The sequence below is a fragment of the Hirundo rustica genome, chromosome 3, assembly GCF_015227805.2.
Source record: "Hirundo rustica isolate bHirRus1 chromosome 3, bHirRus1.pri.v3, whole genome shotgun sequence".
Taxonomy (NCBI): Eukaryota; Metazoa; Chordata; class Aves; order Passeriformes; family Hirundinidae; genus Hirundo; species Hirundo rustica.
This window is the reverse complement of record NC_053452.1, coordinates 106,627,826-106,652,135: the sequence shown is the minus strand read 5'-3', so window position 1 is coordinate 106,652,135 and position 24,310 is coordinate 106,627,826.

Sequence of the window (24,310 nt, the reverse complement as noted above, 5' to 3'; positions counted from 1 at the left end):
ATACACACACACACACACACACACACATATATTTGTATTCAGATCTCTGTGTGTATACAGAAAAACATAGTAATAAGTAATAAAATTCTGCATGCCATGATAGGATAAGCACTAAGTTGCATGCTATCTTATCAGAACCCAACAGGAAGTACATTTTAATCACATTTTTTCCAGGGCTGTATATTTCCTATACAACATTCAAAAGACATCACCAGATTTTACTAAGAAATTTCAATGTTTTTATTACATTTGTATGGGAAACATAACTTTGCATTCTTACATGTTTACTGCCCTTGCATAATACCCCAGTTGAAAGAATTTCATGGATCTGAGAATATCCACAGGGGGCTCGGTCTTTTAATCAAAATACTGTTTTTCTTTCAGTATTTTCCTGTTTTTTCCTGTCTTCTCAGGATTTCTCTGATGGATGTGGAGGCTCATTGCCTGGCCATAGCACTGACAGGAAGCCCCACACCTTGAACAGGGTGACCTCAGAGAAGCTGCTGAGTTTTCAGGCCCTTTTTTCAGACCTTTTCTGCTGGGGCCAGTGATGCACTCTATGAACATTAAAGATTTCACAGTGCTCTTCAAAATGGAGCCAGCCCTGCACTCCTTAACAGCAGTTGTCTTTGCCTCAGGAATTAAAGACAGTAGGAATTGACCTCAAAACAGAACTTTTCCCCAGAGCTGATGAGAATTTTCTTTCCCCAGTTCCTGTTATTTTACATGCCATATACAAGCTGGTTCCCTCCCCCCTGTGACCCCAAAAGCAATTCCATTTTTTGTGTGTGTTTTACACTTACAATTTGCCAGCATGTTGGGTTCCTTCACAGGCAACTCATAGTAGTTACACTGGGTTCCATAATCAGCTACATTCAGGTGTCTTTGCATTTAGTTTATTAGAACCCTTTACAATGTTGGCATAGTATAAATGGACCTCATTGTAAGTGAAATTCATCCCCTTGTTTTTACATTTTCCATCAAAAGTTCTGTGTTTTTTCCCCTACAGAAAATAAAACAGAAAAGTCATGACAAAAAGTATGATCCATCTGTCTCCTCCGTTAGGAAGGAATGCCTTGAGAACTTGCGCTACCCAAGTTTTATTATTGCTCACAAAATAGATCTTAGAAGAATTTACTGGATACAATAGGGCATCATTAAAAAATTAAACTAAACTACAGTTGTCCAAATAAATACACAAAGTGCATTTTGTGATCCATTACCTCATTTTTATTGCATTTATCCACTTTATTGCTACTTTGCAGTTCAGTAATTTTTCATGGGATTTCCAGGCATTAGTGAAAATTAACAGAAATGAACCACAAAAATGATAAAACCATAATAAAATGGGAAATCTATTTTAAACCTCTTTTATCCAAAAGAGTGCTCAGTGTTCCCGGTCAAGGTACTCGGGCTGTTGCTGAAAATCCATGGTTTTGGAATAATGATGTCCTCTAGTTGTTATAAAATTACTGTGAATATCCAACTATGTCCAGAAAGGAAGGAAGGAAAGCAGATGTCATAGTTATTCAACTTGACAATGAGAAAAACTTACTGTTAAATATTTCTAAATTTTTCTATGGAAAATTGAGTGGTTCTTTCTTAAAGCACCCTTTACTTCCTAAGAATTTGGGGGGAGGGGGGAGGGGGGGGGCAGGGGAGGGGTGTTTTTTTGTGTGGGTTTTCTGGGTTGTGTGTGTGTTTTTGTGTGTTGTGTTTTGTTTGTTTTGTTTTAAAGAAATTGCAAAAGTATTTTTTCAAAAACTGAAATATGGTTTCAGGTGAGATGTCATGTCTTTTGTAACTGGAGTTCCCAGGTGTCTGATATTGCCCTTGTTCTTTAATGTCTGAAACCTTCCAGATGAGACAGCAATACACCCTGACATTACTAGCATGAAGAGAACTGCCTGGAGGGAGGTTTAGAAAGCCCAAATAATCTGAAATGCTGAGTGAAGAAAAGTGGCTTCCTGTACATTAGATGCATTTTCCCTACTGTTCTCGTAACACTCATTTCACATCAAAGCAGGTATTTAATGAAAAAAAAAAAAAAAAAAAAGCTAAAAATATTTGAAATTATGTCGATTTTAAAATGTGTATACTGGCTTCCATTTTTTAGGGCTCAAACATATTTCCAGCCGTATTGCTTCATAGTTACTACCTATCAACTGGAAAACAATAGTGATTCTCAGGGATGAATTAATTAAGAAGAATAAAAAATGATGGGAGGACTAGAATTTAAAGGGAAGACCTTTGTTTTTTGTGAAAATCAGCAAGTACTTTTCAAAATCTTCACTTGCTCCTGGTGTAACCGTAAAAAAAAAAACAAACAAAACACCAAAAAACAACAGAAGACTTACATTTGTAGTTTTAATTAAGGTGTAAATTTTAGAGTCATCCCATATCAGGTATGCAGATGTGCCATTTAAATAAGAACCAAGGCTTGCTTTGTGTCTAAAGGAAAGAGATGGACTTGTCTAGAGGAGTGTTCAATTTCAAGTGATTTGATTTAGCTTTTGCAGATCTCTGTATTTTTCTATTGATATCTAAATTTAAATACCTTCTGCAATTGTCTAAAACTAAGTGTGCAAAATATCTAGATCTGTATTAGAGCAGGAATGAAGGTGGGTTTTTTTTGTTTTTTTTTTTTTTTTTTTTTTTTTTTTTTTTTTTTTTTTTAAATTCAGATATGCTGATACTTCTCCAAAGCAGAATATTCCATGCTTATTAAGATGGACCACTAACTTCATCCTTTTAGAAACCAAAAAAAAAAAAAAAAATCCACTCTGAGCAGCATGAGCATGTGAGGCAGTTATGTGTGATCAGCAGATCAGATGAGCGCAGGGTGTGCTGGAATGGAGGAGGAGGCCCAGCAGGAAATGGTAGATCTGTGGACCTGTCATGGGTTAGTACAGTTTGGTTTATTAGTTATAGAAGAATGTAGAATAATTCTCCAGGTCAGGACCTGGGAATTGCTTTAGAAAGGACAGGGACCTATCAGAGGGTTAGTTGGAATATTGGCAGCTGTTTTGACCACTGAAAATTGTTGGCTACGACTTTGGGAAGTACCATAGAAAACCCCTTCATTTCCTGAGGCTGGGTCCTTTTTCTCCTATTCTTTGGCCAGGGAGAGACAGGTACCATCAAGCTGGGCCTGCTGCTCCCCCCTTTTTGGTGGGGAGCTGGCCTGAGGCCTGGCCGGATTCCATCGGCTCCCGGGTCAGGGCGAGGGGGGCACGGGAAGGAGAGGTTGCTGCTTTACAACAACTACTTTCTCTGAACTTCCCTGGAGAAAGGGGAGATCTCTGCTGGGCCCCTGATAAAAGCTATGGGTACCGTTTAGGCTGAGGCCGCCCCAATTTACACCGAGGGGTGGGCTGAGAAGGCATTTATGATCCTGCCTCGGTTTTTTGTGATTCTGGACTGCGCAAGTGCTCTGATCTCTGATGATTTGTGTGAGTTCTTTCTCCCTCACTAGTGTGGTCTTGAACATCTAACACCATGAGCTACAGAGGGAGAGACAAAGACGCTGGGCAGATTTAACCCTTTCCTGGCAACATGAAACTTCCAGGGCTTGACCCTTCTCTGAGAGAGTAAGAAAGGACAGAGTGAACATAAAGAAAAAAAACCAGCATGAAGTCAGTAGAGTAAGAGTGAAAAGACTATTGGGACAGAGGGTTGAAGAGTTGGTTGTTCCATTCTTACTTGAGCCATGGAAATGAACTCTATATTTAAATTATCCCTTTAAATCATGAGAAAGATATGCATTTGGGGAGATGATTGTTTAGATTTGTGTGTAGATTTGAGCAAAGGTGTTCGTGATGGACTAAGTAATATTAATCCTATAAGATGCTTGAACAAGAGATAGAGATGAGAAGCCCCCTGCACCAGTGAAGAAGTGAGAAGATATCTCTGTACCTTGAGATGAAGAATCCTTTGCTTTAGAGTTATTCATCTTTAAAAGGTGACACCCCAGTATGCAAAAGTCTAAGACCCATGTCCCATAAGCAGCTTGGGAAACTGCTCCTGGGAGGGTCACAAAGGCAGGTTTCTCCAGGTGGTTGTTTTTGTGACAGTTTAAAACCCACAAGAGAACTGTTCTAGGTTGTCAGTGGGATCCATGACTCTAAGAGAGACTCTTCCCCTAAAGAACTGATGAAAGACTATTGCCAGATAGTGAAACTGACTGAAAATTCCAAGTTTTGTCTCTTTATGTTGTTTTGTAGGAAAGTGAACAGTTTGTAAAGGGAGGGAAGAGTGTTTTTGAAGTTTCATTCTGTTTTGTTTTAGTTTTTTTCCAACTTTCATTTTCTATTCTTTTAGTGTGCGTTAATAAAACTATTTGTTCATTTTTAAGGTTGAGCCTGCTTTGTTTTTCTCCTAGCCTCTCTCTGTCTCTGGGCAAAGAGTGAGTACTAAGACCAGAATTTAGTGGACGTGGAACCACTACATTTATTGGTGTTTCTGCCCGGTTTTGAAATTAAAACTATTACAGGACCCCTCATTTCCCATTTGATGTCTCTTCAGAAAGGTGCAAATCAACCATCTCCAGCTTTAAAAATGGCATTAAAAAGTTTCATGACGATGATTTGGAAAACTCATTGACAGCATATGTATGACTTAGTTGTGGTATGTTTTTGTAAGATTACAGATTATACTGTCATTGGCGGCATTGACTATGCTTTTTATTCTTCTATTTTTGTGTTTTCAATAGTGCATTCTCTTTAATTATTGTATAGTGTCTTCTTTGAGCAATAAAAAAATTAAGTTAACTCTGAAAAAAGGCAAAGGACTGGAAAATAAGAGACCAAGGCAATGGTTCTCAGCTCTGATACAATCCTTCATGAAATTTTAGAAGATTCCTTTCTGTATCTCTGCAACTCACCTCCCTTGTCTGTAAAACTGAAGTAGTACTTCTCCCTGTGTATATTCTCCCATCAAAAAAAGGATAAGAAAAATAATTAATCACTTGGGAAATTTTATTTCTCTTACTGGTGATGTCACTGAAGTACATTCTGATATACCAAATATATTTCAGCTTAATCATTACATAATACTAATGGAATAAATGATAAGTAATAAGCACCCCAGGCTAGACTGTAAACTCTGCAAGAGTCACTCAGGAAAGAGTTCATTTTCTTTGGGCTGTTCAAACCACTCAAAAGCAGACATGCACAAGATCCAGCTCCACCGACTTCACTTGTGCTTTAATGCATTTTGATGTATTAGTATAGACAAAGCCATTAAGAAAGGATGTGAAGGTGCAGGAAGGTGCGGGAAGGTGCAGGAAGGTGCGGGAAGGTGGAAGAAGGGAAGGTGCAAGAAGGTGCGGGAAGGTGCAGGAAGGTGCGGGAAGGTGCAAGAAGGGAAGGTGCAGGAAGGTGCGGGAAGGTGCAAGAAGGGAAGGTGCAAGAAGGTGCGGGAAGGTGCAGGAAGGTGCAGGAAGGTGCAAGAAGGGAAGGTGCAGGAAGGTGCGGGAAGGTGCGGGAAGGGAAGGTGCAGGAAGGTCCAAGAAGGGAAGGTGCAGGAAGGGAAGGTGCAGGAAGGTGCAGGAAGGTGCAAGAAGGGAAGGTGCAGGAAGGTGCGGGAAGGTGCGGGAAGGTGCGGGAAGGTGCAGGAAGGGAAGGTGCAGGAAGGGAAGGTGCAGGAAGGTGCAGGAAGGTGCAAGAAGGGAAGGTGCAGGAAGGTGCGGGAAGGTGCGGGAAGGTGCAGGAAGGTTCGGGAAGGTTCAGGAAGGTGCAGGAAGGGCAGGGAAGGTGCAGGAAGAGAAGGGAAGGTGCAGGAAGGGAAGGCGCAGGAAGGGAAGGTGCAGGAAAGGAAGGTGCGGGAAGGTGCAGGAAGGGAAGGTGCAGGAAGGGAAGGTGTGGGAAGGTGCAGGAAGGTGCGGGAAGGTGCGGAGGGTGCGGGAAGGGAAGGGAAGGGAAGGGAAGGGAAGGGAAGGGAAGGGAAGGGAAGGGAAGGGAAGGGAAGGGAAGGGAAGGGAAGGGAAGGGTACAAACCTCTGCATAGTCCATTAAGATTCCAGCGAATCCAACTTATTGATAAATAAGAAAAAATACATTAGTATACTAAGCTTTTTCCTTCAGCAGTGATTACTGCTACTGACAAAACTACTTTCATAAATCACTATGCATAAATGAAAATGAGGATACAGGTGCCTTAATACTTGAGCTGGGATAAGTTTTACATAGCTTTAAAATTCGTTTCAGCTTTTAAGTTACTGTCTTTTCCTTTACAATAATAATCTCTTCACTTTTACAAGCTCTATATTATTTTTAGGTAAGAAAACACTATAAAGTTCATGTTTTATTGTTCCTTGCAGTTATATAAATTACATTTGGCCAAAATAAATGCAATTCCTACTGTGCGAACTGAGAACCTAGAATGTTGATTTTCCTCCAGTTATAAACAATGTGAAGATATGTTATACTGGGTCACAATTTTCCACTGTACAGCAAAATATATAATTCACTTTTAATAACAAAACTGCATATATCATTAAAGTTTCCTACTCCATGGAGCACGTATTATATTTCTCTGCACAGCAAGGGATATCCTTTCTATGTGCCACAAATTCTAAAATATTGTTTCACTGAATAAAAAATATTTTAGTGATTCATTAGTAAAACAGCTGTAATTTTGAAAAATTATTCCAATTAGTTGGTATTTTTATCAATAGTATAAAATTTTTTTTGCAGGTCCTTTTTTTTCCTTTTTTTTTTTTTTTTTCTTTGTAGATCTAATATTGTTTTGTACGCCTTTCATTTTCTCTTGATGTGTTTTTTGGAAAGAGAACTTTGGAAAACTATTTATTATTTTGCCTTTTTTTTTTTTTTTTTTTTTTTTTTTTTTTTTTTTTTTTTTTTTTTTTTTTTTTTGGCAGCTGTTGGAAATTAGGGGCACTTCCTAAAATTTAACATGCCTATGCCTAGCTAGGAAATCCACAATGTTCATTGTGATAGTTTGATTCATTAAGTTTCAAATTATGGGGTTTCCAAACCATAGACTATCTCAAAATACAGGATTTTCTAGAGCACGAGGCTTTGCCCTCACACTGCTGCCATTCACATCCATGGTTAAATACCTGATGATGTCACTGGAGCTGTTTTGGCCAATACTAAGTGCTTTTGAATATCCTCTCTTAGAAGTGCTACCTGATGATGTCATAAACCTTCACCTAAATCCTTTTTCAAACCACAGCACCTCTGTCTAATCGTTGAGGCATTAAAAGTCTGAGAGAAGAAATAGTCACTGCAGTATGCCTGGAAGGTTTGTAAACCTAGGCTCTGAGATGAAAAAAAGAAAATTTAAGAACCCTGTCCTCTTCCCAAAAAACAAACTTGCAGCTGCTAAATAGCATAAGGAAGCTCTATCATAGAATCATAGAAAAAATCAGTGTTGTAGGGAGCTCTAGGGGCCAAGAATCCAACTTCCTGCTCAAAAAACTTGCTAACTTCTCAAACCACATTTCTAAGTTTTATTCTATTAGGCTTTTGAAGTCTCCAGAATTTGAGATTCCATTGTCTCTCTGGTCAAGTTCTTCCAGCTCTTAACTCTTCTTATGAACATTTTATTCCATGTCACCCAGAGTTTTCTTTTAATGACTGACTCCTCCCTTTAACTGAGTAGCCCCTTTCTTGAACACATAGAGAAGAATAGGGAAACTGCATAGTACCTCAAATAAACTCAAAAATATTTAGGGCATAAAAGCTTAGCAACAACATATTGACACCCTTAAGACCCTATCAGTGCCAAATGTGACATCTAAAGTGTTGACAGTAAACTGACTGCACAATGTAACATTCAACAATGCACTTGGCACTTGTGTGACCATCTGTGTGCAAACCAACAAACTTGGAGCTGCTGCATTAGTATGGGATTAGGCACTGAGGATCCCCCCTGGATGTGTAAGGAGAAAAAAAAAAAAAAAAAGAAAAAGGAGAACACATAATTTTGTGACAAAACCAACCTTTTTGTTTAAGACTACTTTTAAATTCCCCTGGAGATAAAAATTATGTGCTTGACAGGAAAGTGTTATTGGGAAATTAAGAAGGAGATTGAGGAGACAGGTGATTCAGTTACACCTAGTTCTTTGTGTGTACCTCAGTCATAAAGGTAGGCTAAAAATGGAAGTGAATGTCTCAGAAGAATGTCATTGTTATGAGAAAACTTTGTGATGCATATTATGCATCTATGGGTGCAGTTCTGATGGATATGAGAGAAAAATAGCATTGGTAGATCAGGAAACTTCATTTTGAGATAAATTAGTATTTGATAGTTAGCAAAGGTAATTCAAAACATGGAAAAAATGAAGGGATCAATCCTATAGGATCCTGCTTGCAGGAAGGAGATAGCGGGGGAAAGCTATTCCCAAGCTGAAATGTGAAGTAACTAGAACCAAAGAAAAACTGTGGAGGTGGGAGAAATATTATTTTTTTATTTTCATTGGTAATTTTTTTTGTTGCATGAAATAGAAAAACACTAATACATATAAACCTAACACCCTAACATCCCTCAGCATATGTCTGTCTTTAAATCAGAAAAGATAAATTTTATTATTTCTTGGCACAGGTGAGAATCATATTTGAGGAAACATGGGGAAGAGAATCACTTAAAAGTGATCCTAGTTCATGCTTGTCTCTTCAGGCTTGATGTTTACATGGCAGAATTATTTATTCTTCAATCCAGTAGTATAAGAGCTTGAGAAATGTGTAATGTAGGGACAGTTTATTATAAACCTTCTCCAAAGCTCAGCTGAGCTTCATTACCTCTCCCTAGGAACTCTGTTCCCTGCTGAGGAGAAAGATTGAAGGAAATGCTTGTGTTTCTTGAATTACTTTGGGTTACAACAATTTGCTGCTTTCTGAAAAAGAAAGATTTTTCTCTGCATGTTGGGATTTTATTACTTCTATATATCATAATCACAAAGCTATTAGAAAAAGAAACATTTTCCTTCTTTAGCACTGTGGTTTTCAGGAGGAAAGATGATTTCCTATTTAGTAAATTACAATTTGTTTTTGGTTGTGTTTTTGTTGTTGTTTTTGTTTTTGTTTTTCTTTTGGCACAACATTTCTCTGTCTTGCTACTCTGCTAGTCCCCAAACATGGCAGGACTGATGCAACTTGAGTGAGATCATGGCTTACTGAAAGACATTTCAATGCTCACAAAGTTGGAGCAGAGTAACTGAGATGGGAAGAAACCTCTTTAATAACCTGCTCTTCCTCTCTGACCCAAAGTAGGATCCACTTCACTTCAACAGCCTCTTAGGGAACCTATTAAAACATTTGTGTACCTTTCGATTAATTAATGCTATCATACATCTTCATTCAGTAAACACATCCAATCTGCACACCTTTTGTTGCTATTCAGAGAGTGACATGCAGTGGATGGAAGAACCTCTAAAGAGCACTCCTGAGCTCAAGGGGATCTGCCAAGACAGGCTAATCTGAGGAGCTTCACTTGGAAACTCTTCAGGGAATGCACATCTAGTCATAGGTACATGTGGCTGTTGCATTTAGAACCATCACACAGTATGATATTATAAGCAATAATGCTAAGTGCTAATATGGATGCATTTCACACATAAATATATTTTAACCCAACTTCATATTTTAGTATTTTGTCTCTGTAATAACACTGCAGTAAGGTCTGGTTTGGGGAATCATACTCAAGTCCTCTCCTAAAGCTCATCATCTAAAAGTTACAGAGTATTTTACTCCCACTGTGGTTCCTGAGACACTATCCACTAACTCTTCTGATGCTCAGAAACAATCAGCCCAAATTCTTAGACAATTTTAATCTATTTTTTAATCTCAATATTGTTGTTGATGTTTTCCATTCATACATGTTTATAGACAGATATCATTTCTCGATATCATTTCTCTTTTCAACTTTCAATTCATAGGTAATATATAATACTTTCTGTTAGAATGGGCTCTACCAATCCTCTGGTACCCCAGAACACTTTGACTTCAGGGACGGCACTTCTACAGGACTATACACGGAGACAGAATCTGATAATTGCTCAGTTTAACGTTATTATCTCTGTTACATTATCTGTAATTATCTGTAATTATCTGTGTAATTTAATCAAAATTTGCACAAGAAAAGGCTCATATGAGACTTTTGCAAGAACACAAGTGGTATTGGGGACACTGCAACAAAAACCTGGTATAATCAAGGCATTCTAACTCTGAGATCTGTAGGAAGAATGTTGTTATATCATGTCAGTGGTGAGCTGAGCAGTCCCCAGTGCAAATTGTAGTGGTTTGAGGGAGCTTAGGGAAACGGATTCACTGTTGTCTGGAGTAAAACTCCTGGTAGAAACAACCATTAAGTGAAAAAGAGAGACAAGAGTACGTATGGGAACTTGTTTTTTGGCACCCAGCTCAAAGACAGCTCTAGATTACAGGTTGAAAATGACATAAATTCATGCTATCTGGTTGTGCTCTGAAAAAAGATTTGTGCCTTCCACAAGATGTTTTACAGCCTTGCTATGTAGCATCACTCTGTCCAGACAGTTTTCTGATAGAGATTTTGTAGAGGGATGATTGTAGGCTTCCCACAATGATAAAGGAATGGGAAGGAGTTTCAGAAGGCAGCTGGCTGACTCAGTGCATGTGGAAATGATTACTTTAATGGTGCTTTTATTTTATAGAATTATTAACAATGTTGGGGGGGAGGCTAGATGCCTTGGAAAGGCGTCTTTTTAAATTATCGTAAATGTAAATGAAGAAATTAAATAAATCCATATATTTGTCATCTCCCTTACCAGATCAGATAGCACCACAGTAGACAAAGCCACACCAATTACAGCCTAGACACACGATCAAGTCGCTGCTACTTAACCAGTATCATGCATTAACTGAGCTGTGGTACAAGTTGTAACCACAGCTCCAGCCCCAGTAACTCATACCTTCATCACATCTGTGGCATGGAGCTGCAAGCAGAAGGAGAAAGGTCCACCCTGGCTGCAGGATGATGGCTTTTCCCTGAAGCCTCTTGCTCCTGCTGCCCTGCTTGAGCTCCCTGTTCCACGCCTGCGTCTCTCCTGGCTCTGCTCATGTACTGGTTTAGGAATAACCATGGAGTTGCTGCAGTTCCTCCAAGACAGGAAGCATGTTAAGCTCACATATTTGTTACAATAAGTCATGCTGCCACAAAATGCAGTACAGGTGCTGTCCAAGACTTTTGTCTTCAGAGTCCGTTCTCTGGGCAACTGGACAAGGGATTAAGGAGTATCCTGCACTGGTAATACTTCAGCTTGGACTTCTGCTGCTCTAAAATCCTGTTCTTCACATCTCTGTCCTAAGCTTGTAAGCCAGCAAGAGATTCTGTGTTTGAGAAAGCTCTGTAGGCCAAGCTCTCATGCTACAGTCTTTCAACAAGAGTAGGTCTTGACACACAGAAGTAGAAAGTGGTCTTCAATGTGCTATCAAAGTGCATCACAGATATCCTGATTTTTATGCCTAAGCCAGTATGTGACTTCAAGTTTTAGTGTTATAAATCAAAAGGAAAATAAAAAAAGGGAAGAGGTATTTATATTGAAGGTACTCATTAATTCAACAATCACTGAAGTAAAAAACAATTGTATGCTAGTCAAAATCAATCTCTGTTGATGGAAACAAGACCAGATTATAAATCCTACAAAAACATTAATCCCAAATATGACTTGAATTGTAATTACATCACCACCAGACACTGTTGTTTGCAAAAAAGTTCTTTAAAAATAGTATATGCCAATTTACATTCAATGACCAACAGTTTTAACCTGAATAGGAATAAAAATTTCCTTTACACAGACATAACTCCTTTATGAAGTGGAGCTCATAAATGAAAAAGGATAAAGTATTCTTTTTCAGTCACAGAATAATCAAATGGGGAAAAAAAAAATAAAAAAGCAGGGTTGTTTCTGACTTTTGACTTCTTTTTTTTCTGTTTTCTGACCTGTGGCTCTGTTTCTGTTCAGGCATAAGTTTTTTCACAGCATGTACACCCGCTGTCATGTATATTCATACTGCAGAGATGAAAGTAAGCTCAGCTACTAGAAGAAGAAAATTTCCCATGAGGCAGGTTAATCAGTTCTTCACTTGATAGGATTTTTTGCTACTTGGCTCTGAAGCACAAGGCCATGGTCAGCACCAATACCTTTTAAATGGTACAGAAGAACCCAGTTTTTTATTTCCACCTTTGACATATCTGTGTAAGCACTGCAGGAGGAATTTCATTATAAAGTGAGAAGAGCTGGCCATGTGAAAACACCTCAAAGTTATTTCTACCCATCAAATTTTGTATTAGAAAATGAAATCTAATTCCCAAACCCACCAAAGCAGAAAAGCTGTTGTTTGTGAGCAAGAGGAGATATGAAGGGCATTTTGTTTGTCTGGCTGTGTGAAAGGTCTTTCCACAGTAGAACAAAAAAATTCTTTTCTCTTCAGGATTTGATCAAGATTGATTCTGGGAGAATGAAATTAGAATCCCCATTCTCCCATCGTGGAAGATGACCATATTCAAGACCAACTAAGGAACATGAAAGTGCAGAAGTCCATGAGACCTTATCATATGCATCCACGGGTCATGAACGAACTAGCAGATGAAGGGATTAAGCCACTATCCATCCTGTTTGAAAACAGGAAACTGGAACATCAAACTGTAGCAGTTTGATGAAGTTCCCACTGACTAGAAAATGGGAAACATACCCCATCTTTTCATAAAGAAAAAAGTACATGGGAAACTACAGGCCAGTCAGTCTCATCTCAGTGGCTGGTAAGATCATGGGGCAGATCCTCCTGGAAATTATGCTAAGACACATGGGAAATAAGGAAGTGACTGGTGACAGCCAACATGGCTTCACTAAAGGCAAATAATGCCTGAAAATTTTAGTGGTCTTCTATAACAGGGTTACAGTGTTGGTGAATTGTGTCTGGTTCCGTCCCGCTCCGGGCGGGAGCTGACCTCTGGCTAGCTCGAGTCAGCACAGTCACAGAATGGTCCCGGTTCGTTTCGGCTTCTCGGCTTAGCAGCTGGACCCCAAAAGTGTTGTGACAGCAACAGCAGCAGAAGAGAAAAGGCTGGCTCTCAGCTTAGCAGGTTAAAAGATGTTTATTAGCTCCAGAGTTGAGGGGCAGAGAGGCTCCAAGCTCCGAGCTGAGAGCTCCAAGGCTGAGACACTGAGAGAGAGAGGCTGAGAGAGGTTTTTTCCTCCATCCTACCCCCTATAAGGGGGGGAGGGGTTCCAGGGGGGTACCACAAGACAACAAATCAGGGAATTCAGGGGGTAACAAGGTGTGCCCACCCCCAAGCCTTGGACCACTAAAATCCAAAGCTAAAGGAATTTCCCCCAGGGGGCCCATCACCTGAAGCCCTCTCCCTGAGATTTCGCAGCCTGGGAGGGTTCCTCAAAGTGATAGACAAGCTGCCCCAGAGAGGGGGGTGGGAGGACTGACACAAAACACCTTGTTATACAGACGACACAGAAAGGGTTACAACATTGGGGATACAGTGAAATGAACCGTAACATAAACTTCTTATAAAAACCTAATAAAACAGTTCTGCACCACCACAGTGAATAAAGGAAAAGTAACTGATATCATCCACATGGACTTATGAAAAGCATTTGACATTGTCCTGCATGACATCTTTGTCTCTGAACTGGAGACATGGATTTGACACTTGGGGAAAAGGAATTGGTTAGATGGTCAACGTCTCAATTCCAAGTGGCAACTAGTGACAAATATTGATCCTCAGGGCTTTATATTGGGGTTGGATCTGTTTAACATATTTTCTTGCAACATGAGCAGTGGAGAGCTCAGCCAGTTTGTTGGCAACACCAAGATATGTGGTGGAGTCAACACACTGGAGAGGAGTCATGTCATCCAGAGGCTGGAGAGGTATGTCTGTGTGAACCACATGAAGTTCAACAAGGCCAAGTACGAGATTCAGCTCAGTTGAATTGGGGCAGTCCCAAGCACAAGCACAGTCTGAACAGAGATTGGATTGAGAGCAGCCCGAAAGAGAAGGATTTGGGAGTGCTGGTGGATGTGGAGCTCAGCATGACCCAGCAATGTGCACTTACAGCCCAGAAAGCCAACCTGCATCAAGAGAAACCTGGCCAGCAGGTGAAGGGAGGGGATTCTTCCCCTTTACTCCACTTTTCTTGTACCCCACCTACAGCACTGCATCCAGCTCTGGGATGCCCATCCTCTGGACCTGTTTGAGCTAGTCTAGAGGAAGCCACTAAGATGATCAAAGGATAGACCACCTCTCTTGTGAAGCTGAGAGAGTTGGGGCTGCTCAGACTGGAGAAGAGAATGCTCCAGGAATAATTACACCACCTTTCAGTGCCTAAAGAGAGGACTATAAGAAAGGAAGGGACATACTTCTTTGGCATAGCCTGTTGCAATAGGACAAGACTACATTTGATAGCCTAATATTTAGGTTAATATTTAATGTTTGTAAACCAAAGGAGGGTCAATTTAGATTAGATATAGGGAAGAAGTTTTTTACAATGTAGCTGATAAAACACAGGTAGAAGTTGTCCAGAGAGGTAGTCCCATCCTTGGAAATGGTCAAGGCTAGGTTGGATGGGGTTTGAAGCAACCTGGATGAGTAGGTGTCCTCTGCAGAGGGGTTTGAACCAGATGATCTCTAAGGTTCCTTCCAACCCAGAGCGTTCTATGATTTTATGATTGTTATAGCAAGGAAAATTTTGATTTAGTAATCTGTGTGCACTGTAATGTCTCAGACATTAAAAGACAAAGTGAAATAACCCAGAATTCATTAGTTAGCTTGTATTTTAGCGTTCTATATTTCACAGTTTCTGTGGGGCTTTCTCAGACTATCCTTATATGTTTGTTTGGCAAGACCAGTTTCAGTTTTCTATCAACATGGTGGTGAAGCAAAAACACCTTTCCATTATTAAGTGTATGAAGTGCAATTAAGTATTTCCCTTGTAAAGAATACCAATCAAAAGGCAATTCCTGATCCAAATTTTGCTGTTAATCCTCAGCAAAGTATTTCAGAAATGGATGAAATTACATACTTGATTGAAAGTTAATTGGAAACTTAATGAGAATAGCAATTCCAGTAATACCAGAATAATTTTAAATTGTTTCTTTGTTTTCACTATAATTCAAAGCTATTCTCTAAAAGTTGCAGCTGATCGTGTACCAGTTTCTTGTTACTTGCAATGGGAATAATTTTAAAGTGAGAGATGTTGTGTATCAGGAGAGAAAGGAAGGAAGAGGAAGAAGGAAAAAATTAAAAAGAATGAATAGTGAAAAGGGTGAAAAGATTTATTAAAAAGATTTATCAAGAGTTGCAGATTTTCTCTCCGAGTTTTTGCTGTGTGAGTTCTAAGTTGCAGATTTTCTCTCTGAGTCTTTGCTGTGTGAGTTCTAAGTAAAACTGGTGAGGCAGAGAGTAAGGTAATATGTAACAGTGTTTCAGTGGACAAACTTATCAAGTTTACTTAATTGATTTATCTTATTATTATCTCTGTGTTAGAAAAAAACTATTTTAACTCTCCAGGATATCTCTTGTGTCACGATCCGCTCGTACAACCGGGGGTCATGATGGTTCGTTTACTGATCTCAGAGTGCAAAATACAACACAGAGGGAATTTCAGCATTAAAATAAAGAACCTTTTATTAATTGACCATAGCAATTGCGATAGAGGGATTAAGAGAGAGAGAGAGAGAGATAGAGAAAGAGGTAGAGGAAAGGGGGGATATAGCTACCAAACGTGGAGATGGAGTCCTCGTGGTCCAGTCGATGGGTCCGCCTGTCACGTCAGGGAAAGTCTCTCCCAAAATCTCTGGTTAACTCAGGGGTTTTTATTATAGTCCTCAATCACGGGGGGGAACAGGTAAATCTACTGAAGCCACCGAGGGGGAACAGGTAGTCCATGTTCTTAGCAGTAAGCGAGAGCCATTGTCTTCTTGGTCCAACGATCACGCCTCCAGGCAAACATCTCGCTTCAGTTAAGTCAGCCCCACCCCGCTGTACTAGGGTTGTAGGGGTTTCATGTCTCAGTCCTTGAGAGGGGCTTCGTATAGGGGTCTCAATCTCAGTCCTTGGAGGGGGGTTTTGATCTCTGTCTGTCACGGTGGTTGCGAACCAGATGAAGGATTTTCCGTGGGGGACCACCAAAGTTACCCCAGAAAGTTCCCTTGGCCAAGAGGTGGGGAAACTCATTGTCGTGAAGCAGGGACTGTGAAGCAGGTGTAGTCTTCAGGTACAGAACTACCATTACACTGCTCAAAGCCCATGTACCATGGAGTGGTGACACAGGAAAATTCGCCTGCAGACGATTGGCAAGCATCCACCTCGAGCAGGCGAGAACTGCAGTGAGGTCCTCGGGGTCCTTATGACGATCGTGAGGCAAATGCGGGGAACTTCAGACAGACTCTTACACTCTTGCCTTTGCTTGGAAAGGTTTCCACTTTAAATCTCCCAAAATATCTTGGGGTACCATTATAACTTTCAGACAAATTGTTCATTTTCACCATATTACAGATCTCTTATTCTTATTTAATTATGTGCTCTAAAATGCTGTCAGCTACCTGCAGAAACTTGCAGGGACTAGTCTAGAAAAGTCACCATTAAATATGTTTCTTCATTATATTTGATACTGAGACCATGAATAATGACTTATCCTAGATTTCAGTAACCAATTACCATAATATTTACTGGCAAGGACTCCATAAAACTTGTTGCTATAGTGACTTAATCTTTGGCTTAATCCAGGTCCCAGAGGAGGTGTCCATTATCTCAAAAGTCTCTGCTGGAGAAGGCATCTGTAGCTGCAGTCTTGGAAAAGAAGGACCAGGGGCTACAGAGGCTGCGTTTCTAAACTACTGTCTCATTCCCTGTGACCGCTTGAGACCATTAGTAAGGCTGCACTGCCTTGTAATAAGCATGTGCTGGAAATCTTTCAATTTCTGACTATTTTCTATAGAAGGTGAAAATTTCTCACTGCTCCCACTTGTTAACAAAACCACTCAGAAAAGAGAAACCCATCTGCAAAACAGGAGCTGAATAGAAATATCCCAACCACCACCTTCTTTTGTCTCTCTTTTCTTGAATCATTCTCAAATCTACCATTTGACATTATTTTAATTCCTTAATAATAAAGACAGAAGTGTTTCAGGTGGTTGGGGGTTTTTTTGTTTGTTGGTTTGGTTTGGGTTTTGTTTTTTTGTTTGTTTGTTTTTCAATTCTTCCTCACAATGTTTCCAGGAATTTCCCTTAAAAATAGAAGTGGAGTAGTACTTCTTTTCCCTCTACTTGGCCAGACCTGGGGAAGGATTGTCAGGTGTGCTTGAGGATCTGACCAGGTCATCCACACACATGTGAAGAACCATTTGCTCCATTTCTGGCCTGTAATGGTTTTAATTTCGAAAAACTGTGCAGAAACACTAATTAAAGTAGTGGTTTCACGTTCACGATATTTTGGTCTTAGTACTTACTCTTTTTCTGTGGGAGAGAGATTAGGAGAAAAGCAAAGCAGTTTCAACCTTAAAAATGAACAAATAGTTTTATTAACATGCACAAAAAGAATGGAAAAAGAAAGTTCGGAAAAAGAAAGTTCGGAAAAGAACTAACACAAAGCTAAAATGAAACTTCAGAAACACTCTTCCCTCCCTTTACAAACTGTTCACTTTCCTACAAAACAACATAAAGAGACAAAACTTGGAATTTTCAGTCAGTTTCACTATCTGGAAATAGTCTTTCATCAGTTCTTTAGGGGAAGAGTCTCTCTTAGAGTCATGGATCCCACTGACAACCTAGAACAGTTCTCTTGTGGGTTTTAAACTGTCACAAAAACAACCACCTGGAGAAACCTGCCTTTGTGACCCTCCCAGGAGCAGTTTCCCAAGCTGCTTATGGGACATGGGTCTTAGACTTTTGCATACTGGGGTGTCACCTTTTAAAGATGAATAACTCTAAAGCAAAGGATTCTTCATCTCAAGGTACAGAGATATCTTCTCACTTCTTCACTGGTGCAGGGGGCTTCTCATCTCTATCTCTTGTTCAAGCATCTTATAGGATTAATATTACTTAGTCCATCACGAACACCTTTGCTCAAATCTACACACAAATCTAAACAATCATCTCCCCAAATGCATATCTTTCTCATGATTTAAAGGGATAATTTAAATATAGAGTTCATTTCCATGGCTCAAGTAAGAATGGAACAACCAACTCTTCAACCCTCTGTCCCAATAGTCTTTTCACTCTTACTCTACTGACTTCATGCTGGTTTTTTTTCTTTATGTTCACTCTGTCCTTTTCATTCTTACAGAAGGGCCAAGCTCTGGAAGCTTCATGTTGCCAGGAAAGGGTTAAATTTGCCTAGACTCTCTTCTCTCCTGCAGTAGCTGGTAGCTTGTTTAAGGCCACGCTGGTGAGGGAGGAAGACCTTACACAAAAACATCAGAGGTCAGAGCACCCGGGCAGTCCAGAATCACCCCTCTGTGTAAATCAAGGTGGCCTCAGCCTAAATGGTGCACATAACTCTTATCAGGGGCTGGACAGAGATCTCTCCCTGCTCCAGGGAAGTTTAGAGAAAGTAGCTGTTGTAAAGCAGAAACCTCTCCCGCCCCCCCACCACCCAGGAGCCGATAGAATCCGGCCAGGCCTCAGGCCAGCTCCCCCCCAAAAAGGGGTGAAAGCAGCAGGCCCAACTTGATGTTACTTGTCTCTATCTGGCAAAAGGAAAAAGGGGCTGACCTGTAGGAAATCAAGGGGTTTTATATGGTACTTCCCAAAGTCATAGCCGACATTTTTCAGTGGTCAAAACAGATGCCAATATTCTAACTAACCCTCTGATAGGTCCCTGTCCTTTCTAAAGCAATTCCTAGGTCCTGACACAGAAAATCATTCCACATTCTTCTGTGACTGAAAAAACCAAAACTGTACTCACCCATGACATGGCCAAAGTAAGGTCCTGCAGAAGTATCTAGATGGAGGCACAACATGGGGAATGCTGGAGCTGACTTCTCCAGCCTTGAATTTTTCTTCCAGAAGCCTGCCTGGGCTTGTAGGTCAGCTGAACTGTCTCGGTTCCGGCATCCTGAGGTGGGTAATAAGGAATACATTGTTTCAGTATTTCCCCGTGAAAATAAAACACTTGTTATTTTCGCGAAATCCTAGCTTCCCCAAGAGACACGCTGACTTCATGAAGTGGGACTTCCCAACTGACTGACTGACAGACTCCCAGATTTACAAGTCTACATGAGAAAAAGGCTGCTGAATTCCAGCTGTAGTGCATGCCAAACGTGTATATAAAGGACCTAATTCCAAAATTTCACCCAAATAAAGGTGATGGTTTTACACCATCATTTCCGTCTTGTACAGTCCTGCAGATGTTTGATGGAAGAGAAGGCTTTCAGTTGGGCTTCAGAAGTCCTGAGAGGTTGCAGGAGCAAGCAATTCTGACTACACAAGAAAAGCAGCCAATCAGAGATCCTTTTCTTCATGTTTTTCCTTATTGAATGACTTACCTCCTCTCCAATCTCCTAAGCAAGCACTTCAGGTCATCTTGATATTTAAATAGTATTGTCCTACAAGTGTAACATTATGTAATAGAAGTGTTAGCACGATCCCAGATTTTTCTTTTCCTTGATGTTGGCTAAACTGGAAGCTTTGGATTGTGTTGGAAATATTCCTTCTAGTGATCAGGAGTGTTTGCTCTGATTCCTGAGCTGCAACTTAAATTTGGCTTCAAAGGGACAAAGCTGACCTTCTGCATAGCTCTGATCAGAGATTGCCAATTCATCCTGAAGACACTAAAAACAATTTGCAGTTAGCTTAGAGTGACAAGTTTAATGTTCACTTATCAAGTGCAGCAATTTATTTTTACAGTGTTGCAAAATGGCTTGGGCCCAGCTAGTTTCACTTGGAGGAACAAATACTGCCACAGCCAGAAGGCGCAAAATGTGCAACAATAATCCTTAAAGGCAACACACTGTAATTTGCCTTCTTCTGTTTAATGCCATGTCAAACAGAAGGATTTCTACACATTTCAGGTGGTGGCTGTGTTGCCTTCTCTTGGTTTGAGTTTTTTAAAAAAAAAATTATTTACTTCAGAGAGCAGTGATAGATGAAGGATATGACATGCACTGAGCATGCCTAGTTCCTTGCTCATGCCAAAAAAATCCCAGAAGGATAAATCTCGTTTCCTGCCTTACTTCACAGAATTTAACTTTTTAAACAAGTCATGTTCTGTGGTTTGGATTCTGTGTTTATATCAGGGTTTGTTTCCAGGCTCAAGGACAATAATAGTACATGGGTCTGAAAAATCTGAACATTTTCATGTGGAGGGAAATCTTGGTGATTTAATCTTACTTTACCTCTTATTATTTGCATTAATTCTTATAAACCAGCCCTTACAGATAAGTTGCAATAAAAGGTGATATTTTCCAGGTATAGACTGGAAAAATATGTGAACTTGAGCTTTCATTTAAGTCAAACTTATTTCCATGATGTCAGGCTGCACTTATATATTTGTACTGTAGACTTTATTTATTTTAGTAAATATGGAGCTGGAAATTAAGACTTAATTTTAAAAATATGTTCTGTGTTTAAACTGACTTTTGCATTTTATGCATACCCTCCCCTCCCCCCCCCCCCCCCCCCCCCCCATATATAACCTTTGTGATCTACTGATTATAGCTGGATTCATATTGAATGGGAAGCAGAACTTGAGTTCTATTGAACCTGTTTGCTGGCTGCCATTTAGAAAACTGTAGGAATATACATTACTTTCTGGATTTCCATTAATAGCAAAATCCTTTAAAAGAGACACTTGAATGTGATTTGATTATATCTTTGGATATATAAGGATATGAATTTTATCCAAACATCTAGCATGAACAAATATAAAAAGGCATATGAATACAATGTATACATATAAGGGGACACATAAATGAACACACAGACAAAGGGAAACCAAGATAAGATCAAATTTGAGACTTAACATGGCATGCTCGGTTTAAAACTTTAATAATGCTCTGAATTATCTCCATAACAAGTACCTAAATTTTTATTCATATACACAAGAGAAGTTCTGCCTAATAGACCTGATATTCTGAAAATGACCAGTCATGCTGTGAAGAAAGAAAAAAAAAAAACACAAAAAAACACCTAAGGAAATGAAAAAGTTGATCATACAGAAGCTTTTCTAATCCTGATAGAAAACTGAAAAATAGGTAGCTTCTGGTGCACTTGGATTTGTCTGTAGTATTCTTTGTCTAACCCACATTTTTTTCAAACCTCACCTAATCCTAAACCATATTTTTAGTTCCTCACATTCTGGATTATAGTGTATTATAAAAATGAGTAATTTCTACTTACTTAACACATACCTTAAGTAAGCTTAACGTACAAAGTAGTTACTCCTAGATAGATAATTATAAAAATATGTATGTGTCTGTGTCTGTGTGTGTGTGCATGATGGAATATAAATATATGCATATGCATCTATATAAATTTATGTATACTCATGAAAAATATGCAAAAGTTGTTGTATTTTAGATTATTTGAAAATAAAAATTTCTTGGACAATAGAGGGAAGAATACCCCTTGGTTCTTGGCTGAAGTCTAAGCTGAAGTCTAAGGTTTGCCCAAAGTGGCAGTTCTACGTGTTGCTGTTTGCTTCTAGCAAATGATCTTCTTATCACTATTCCTTTAGCAACAGTGTTATTTTTTTCCATGGTAGCATGCTGTTTCTTGCTTTCTTCTCAATGTAGGAATAAACTTGAAAATTTTAGGAAACAGAGGTAAAATGAAGGGCGCATGATAAATTAGTCCATTAGTTCCATTTAACCAATATCTGTGAGACTAGTTTTCAGAGCTCCAGCTTTATTTCTTGACACTCAAAACAAGTAATAAATATCAGTCTCTGCTTTAATGTTAATACTCAGATATACATCCATAAACTTTGGTTCTTCTGCTTTCTGTGCAAGGATGAATGACCTTTATATATGAAGTCAAAGAGCCGTTCAAAGAGGAATTCCTTCAAAGAGGGATTCCTTCAAACAAATGCAGACATCATTTATTCTTTGGCCTAAGGAGGAGCAACATAAACATCTGCTTCCACATTATTGCTGAGGAGGAGGGGTGAAAGAAATGGAAAAGAAGGAGACTGGCATGCTATGTTCTTGCTTCATGTGGAGCCATGTGGTCCCTGTTACACAAGACCAAGATGTGCACCTTGGACATCATCCATGTATGAATCAGGATGTTCCTCAGCTGCTGCTCCAGCACACAGCATCATAAGAACAGTTATACCATCTGTAATACTGGACAAGGGAACACCTAAAGAGATGCAAAAGCAATCCCAAATACTCTTTGAGATTCCAATTATTTTTAGAGGATTTCCTGCATTTGACATGATTTATTGAGTCACTAATCCCCAGTGTATTTCTTTTCTGTGTCCTTGTCCAGTCTTCCCTTGAGCCCATGTAAGGTTTTGCACCTATTTCATCCTTTGGGGAGACATTTCATAGGTCTGCTGACTGGTGGATACACAGAACAAGGCCTCTTTGGAAATTTGTTTGGTTCTTGGGATTTTCACAGCACAGCCTTGCAAGAGGTAGTACCTATCTCAAAGCACCAGTAATTAATTTACAGCCATGTGTGGTGGCCACATTCTTGTTTTAAAGACCAAAATGCTTCTAGCATCTCCTGTTATTATGGCTAAGAAAATGTATAATTAAGTTTGAGACATTGTTCTGTCCTGAGGCTAGCACAAGCCCAGGTTGATGAACCTCTGTGGTTTTGTCTCAGCTTCCTGTCATGCTGAGATCACTTTTCCAGCTGGGTCTAAACCTCCTTCTCCATTTGAATGGTCTGTTTGCTTCTTGGGGTGTGGGCAGCCTCATCTACCCCTAGTGCCCAGAACACAGAGACCAAAACTTGTCTGGGTAACCATGGTACTTGTAAATAAATAAAATGTGTATCAATCATTTCTACAGTACTCCCTAAAACAAAACTATCTCTAAAAATGGGTAATTCCCTGTGATTGCTCTCCTGGGGCCCTCTCTCCCTCACAACTGTCCTGGGAACATTGCCTACACAATCATAACACCAAGTTCTCAACCTGGTACCTCTTGTTGTCTTTATGTCTTCTGCCTTAACTCCTTCTGTAGCTAAATACAAATAGTCCAATTTGCTTTTCTTTTTTCCTGTTGTCCTTAAACTCTTTCCACCATAACTGAACCCTTTAGATATCCTTCACTTTGATTCTGTGCCAAAAAAAAAATTTGATAAGTAAATGCTTTTCTAATTTCTTAAGTTTACTAAATAATACACCTAAATAATAAATTAAGTCCTTGGAATAGTTTTACATTTAGTTACTCTTGCTGTATCAGTTTCCTAGATGCTTCTCTTTTGACTCATCCCCAAATGAGTGTGAGACTGTGCAGTGTTTACCTGAGGAGCAGGTATCTCCTGAAATCTGCCTGGTTTTATGTGAATTCTTTTATTTGCACGCCCTGCTGATGTACTGAAGAAAGTTTTGGAAGTATGTTTCTTAGATAAACTTGGGGGATATGTCCCTGGACTTCACCATGGCACAGATAATCTATCTGAGAAAAGGAAAATTTCAGGTGCTTGTGAAATTTTAACAGGATTTTTATGACTGAACCAAGATTATCTTTACTGCTGCATCTGCAGGAATTTATCAGTCTTCTTAGAACCTTCCTCCCTATGTACTCAACTGCCTCCTGCAAAGCCCTTTATCGCTGAGGTGTACACTTCAGCAGCAGGGTTATGAGTCTTCTTGAAAGCTGTAAGTGTATCTTCAGCTTACCAAAACAGTGAATATTGTCCAAACACATGAAGCCGTAGGAACAGAAGTGAAGGAAAAAGTATTTTTCATATCTGGATTCCATCTGAATTACTGTGTCTGGCTCTGGGCCCCCCAACACAAGAAAGACATGGACCCATTGGAATCACTCCAGAGGAGGTCACTAAGCTGATCACGGGGCTGGAGCACCTCTCCTGTAAAGACAGGCTGAAAGTTGGGACCATTCAGCCTGGAGAAGAAAAGGCTCCCAGGAGATCTTATACCACCTTCCAGTATCTAAAGGGGTGACAGGAGAGGTGAAGATGGACTTTTTTCTAGGGTATGAAGTGATAGGACAAGGAAGAATAGCCTTGAGCTGAAAGACAGCAGGTTTAGATTAGATATTAGGAAGAAACTCTTTATTAGAAGGGTGGTGAGGCACTGGAGCAGGTTGCACAGGGAGATTATGGACTCCCTATCCCTGGAAATGCTCAAGGCCAGGCTGGATGGGGCTCTAAGTAA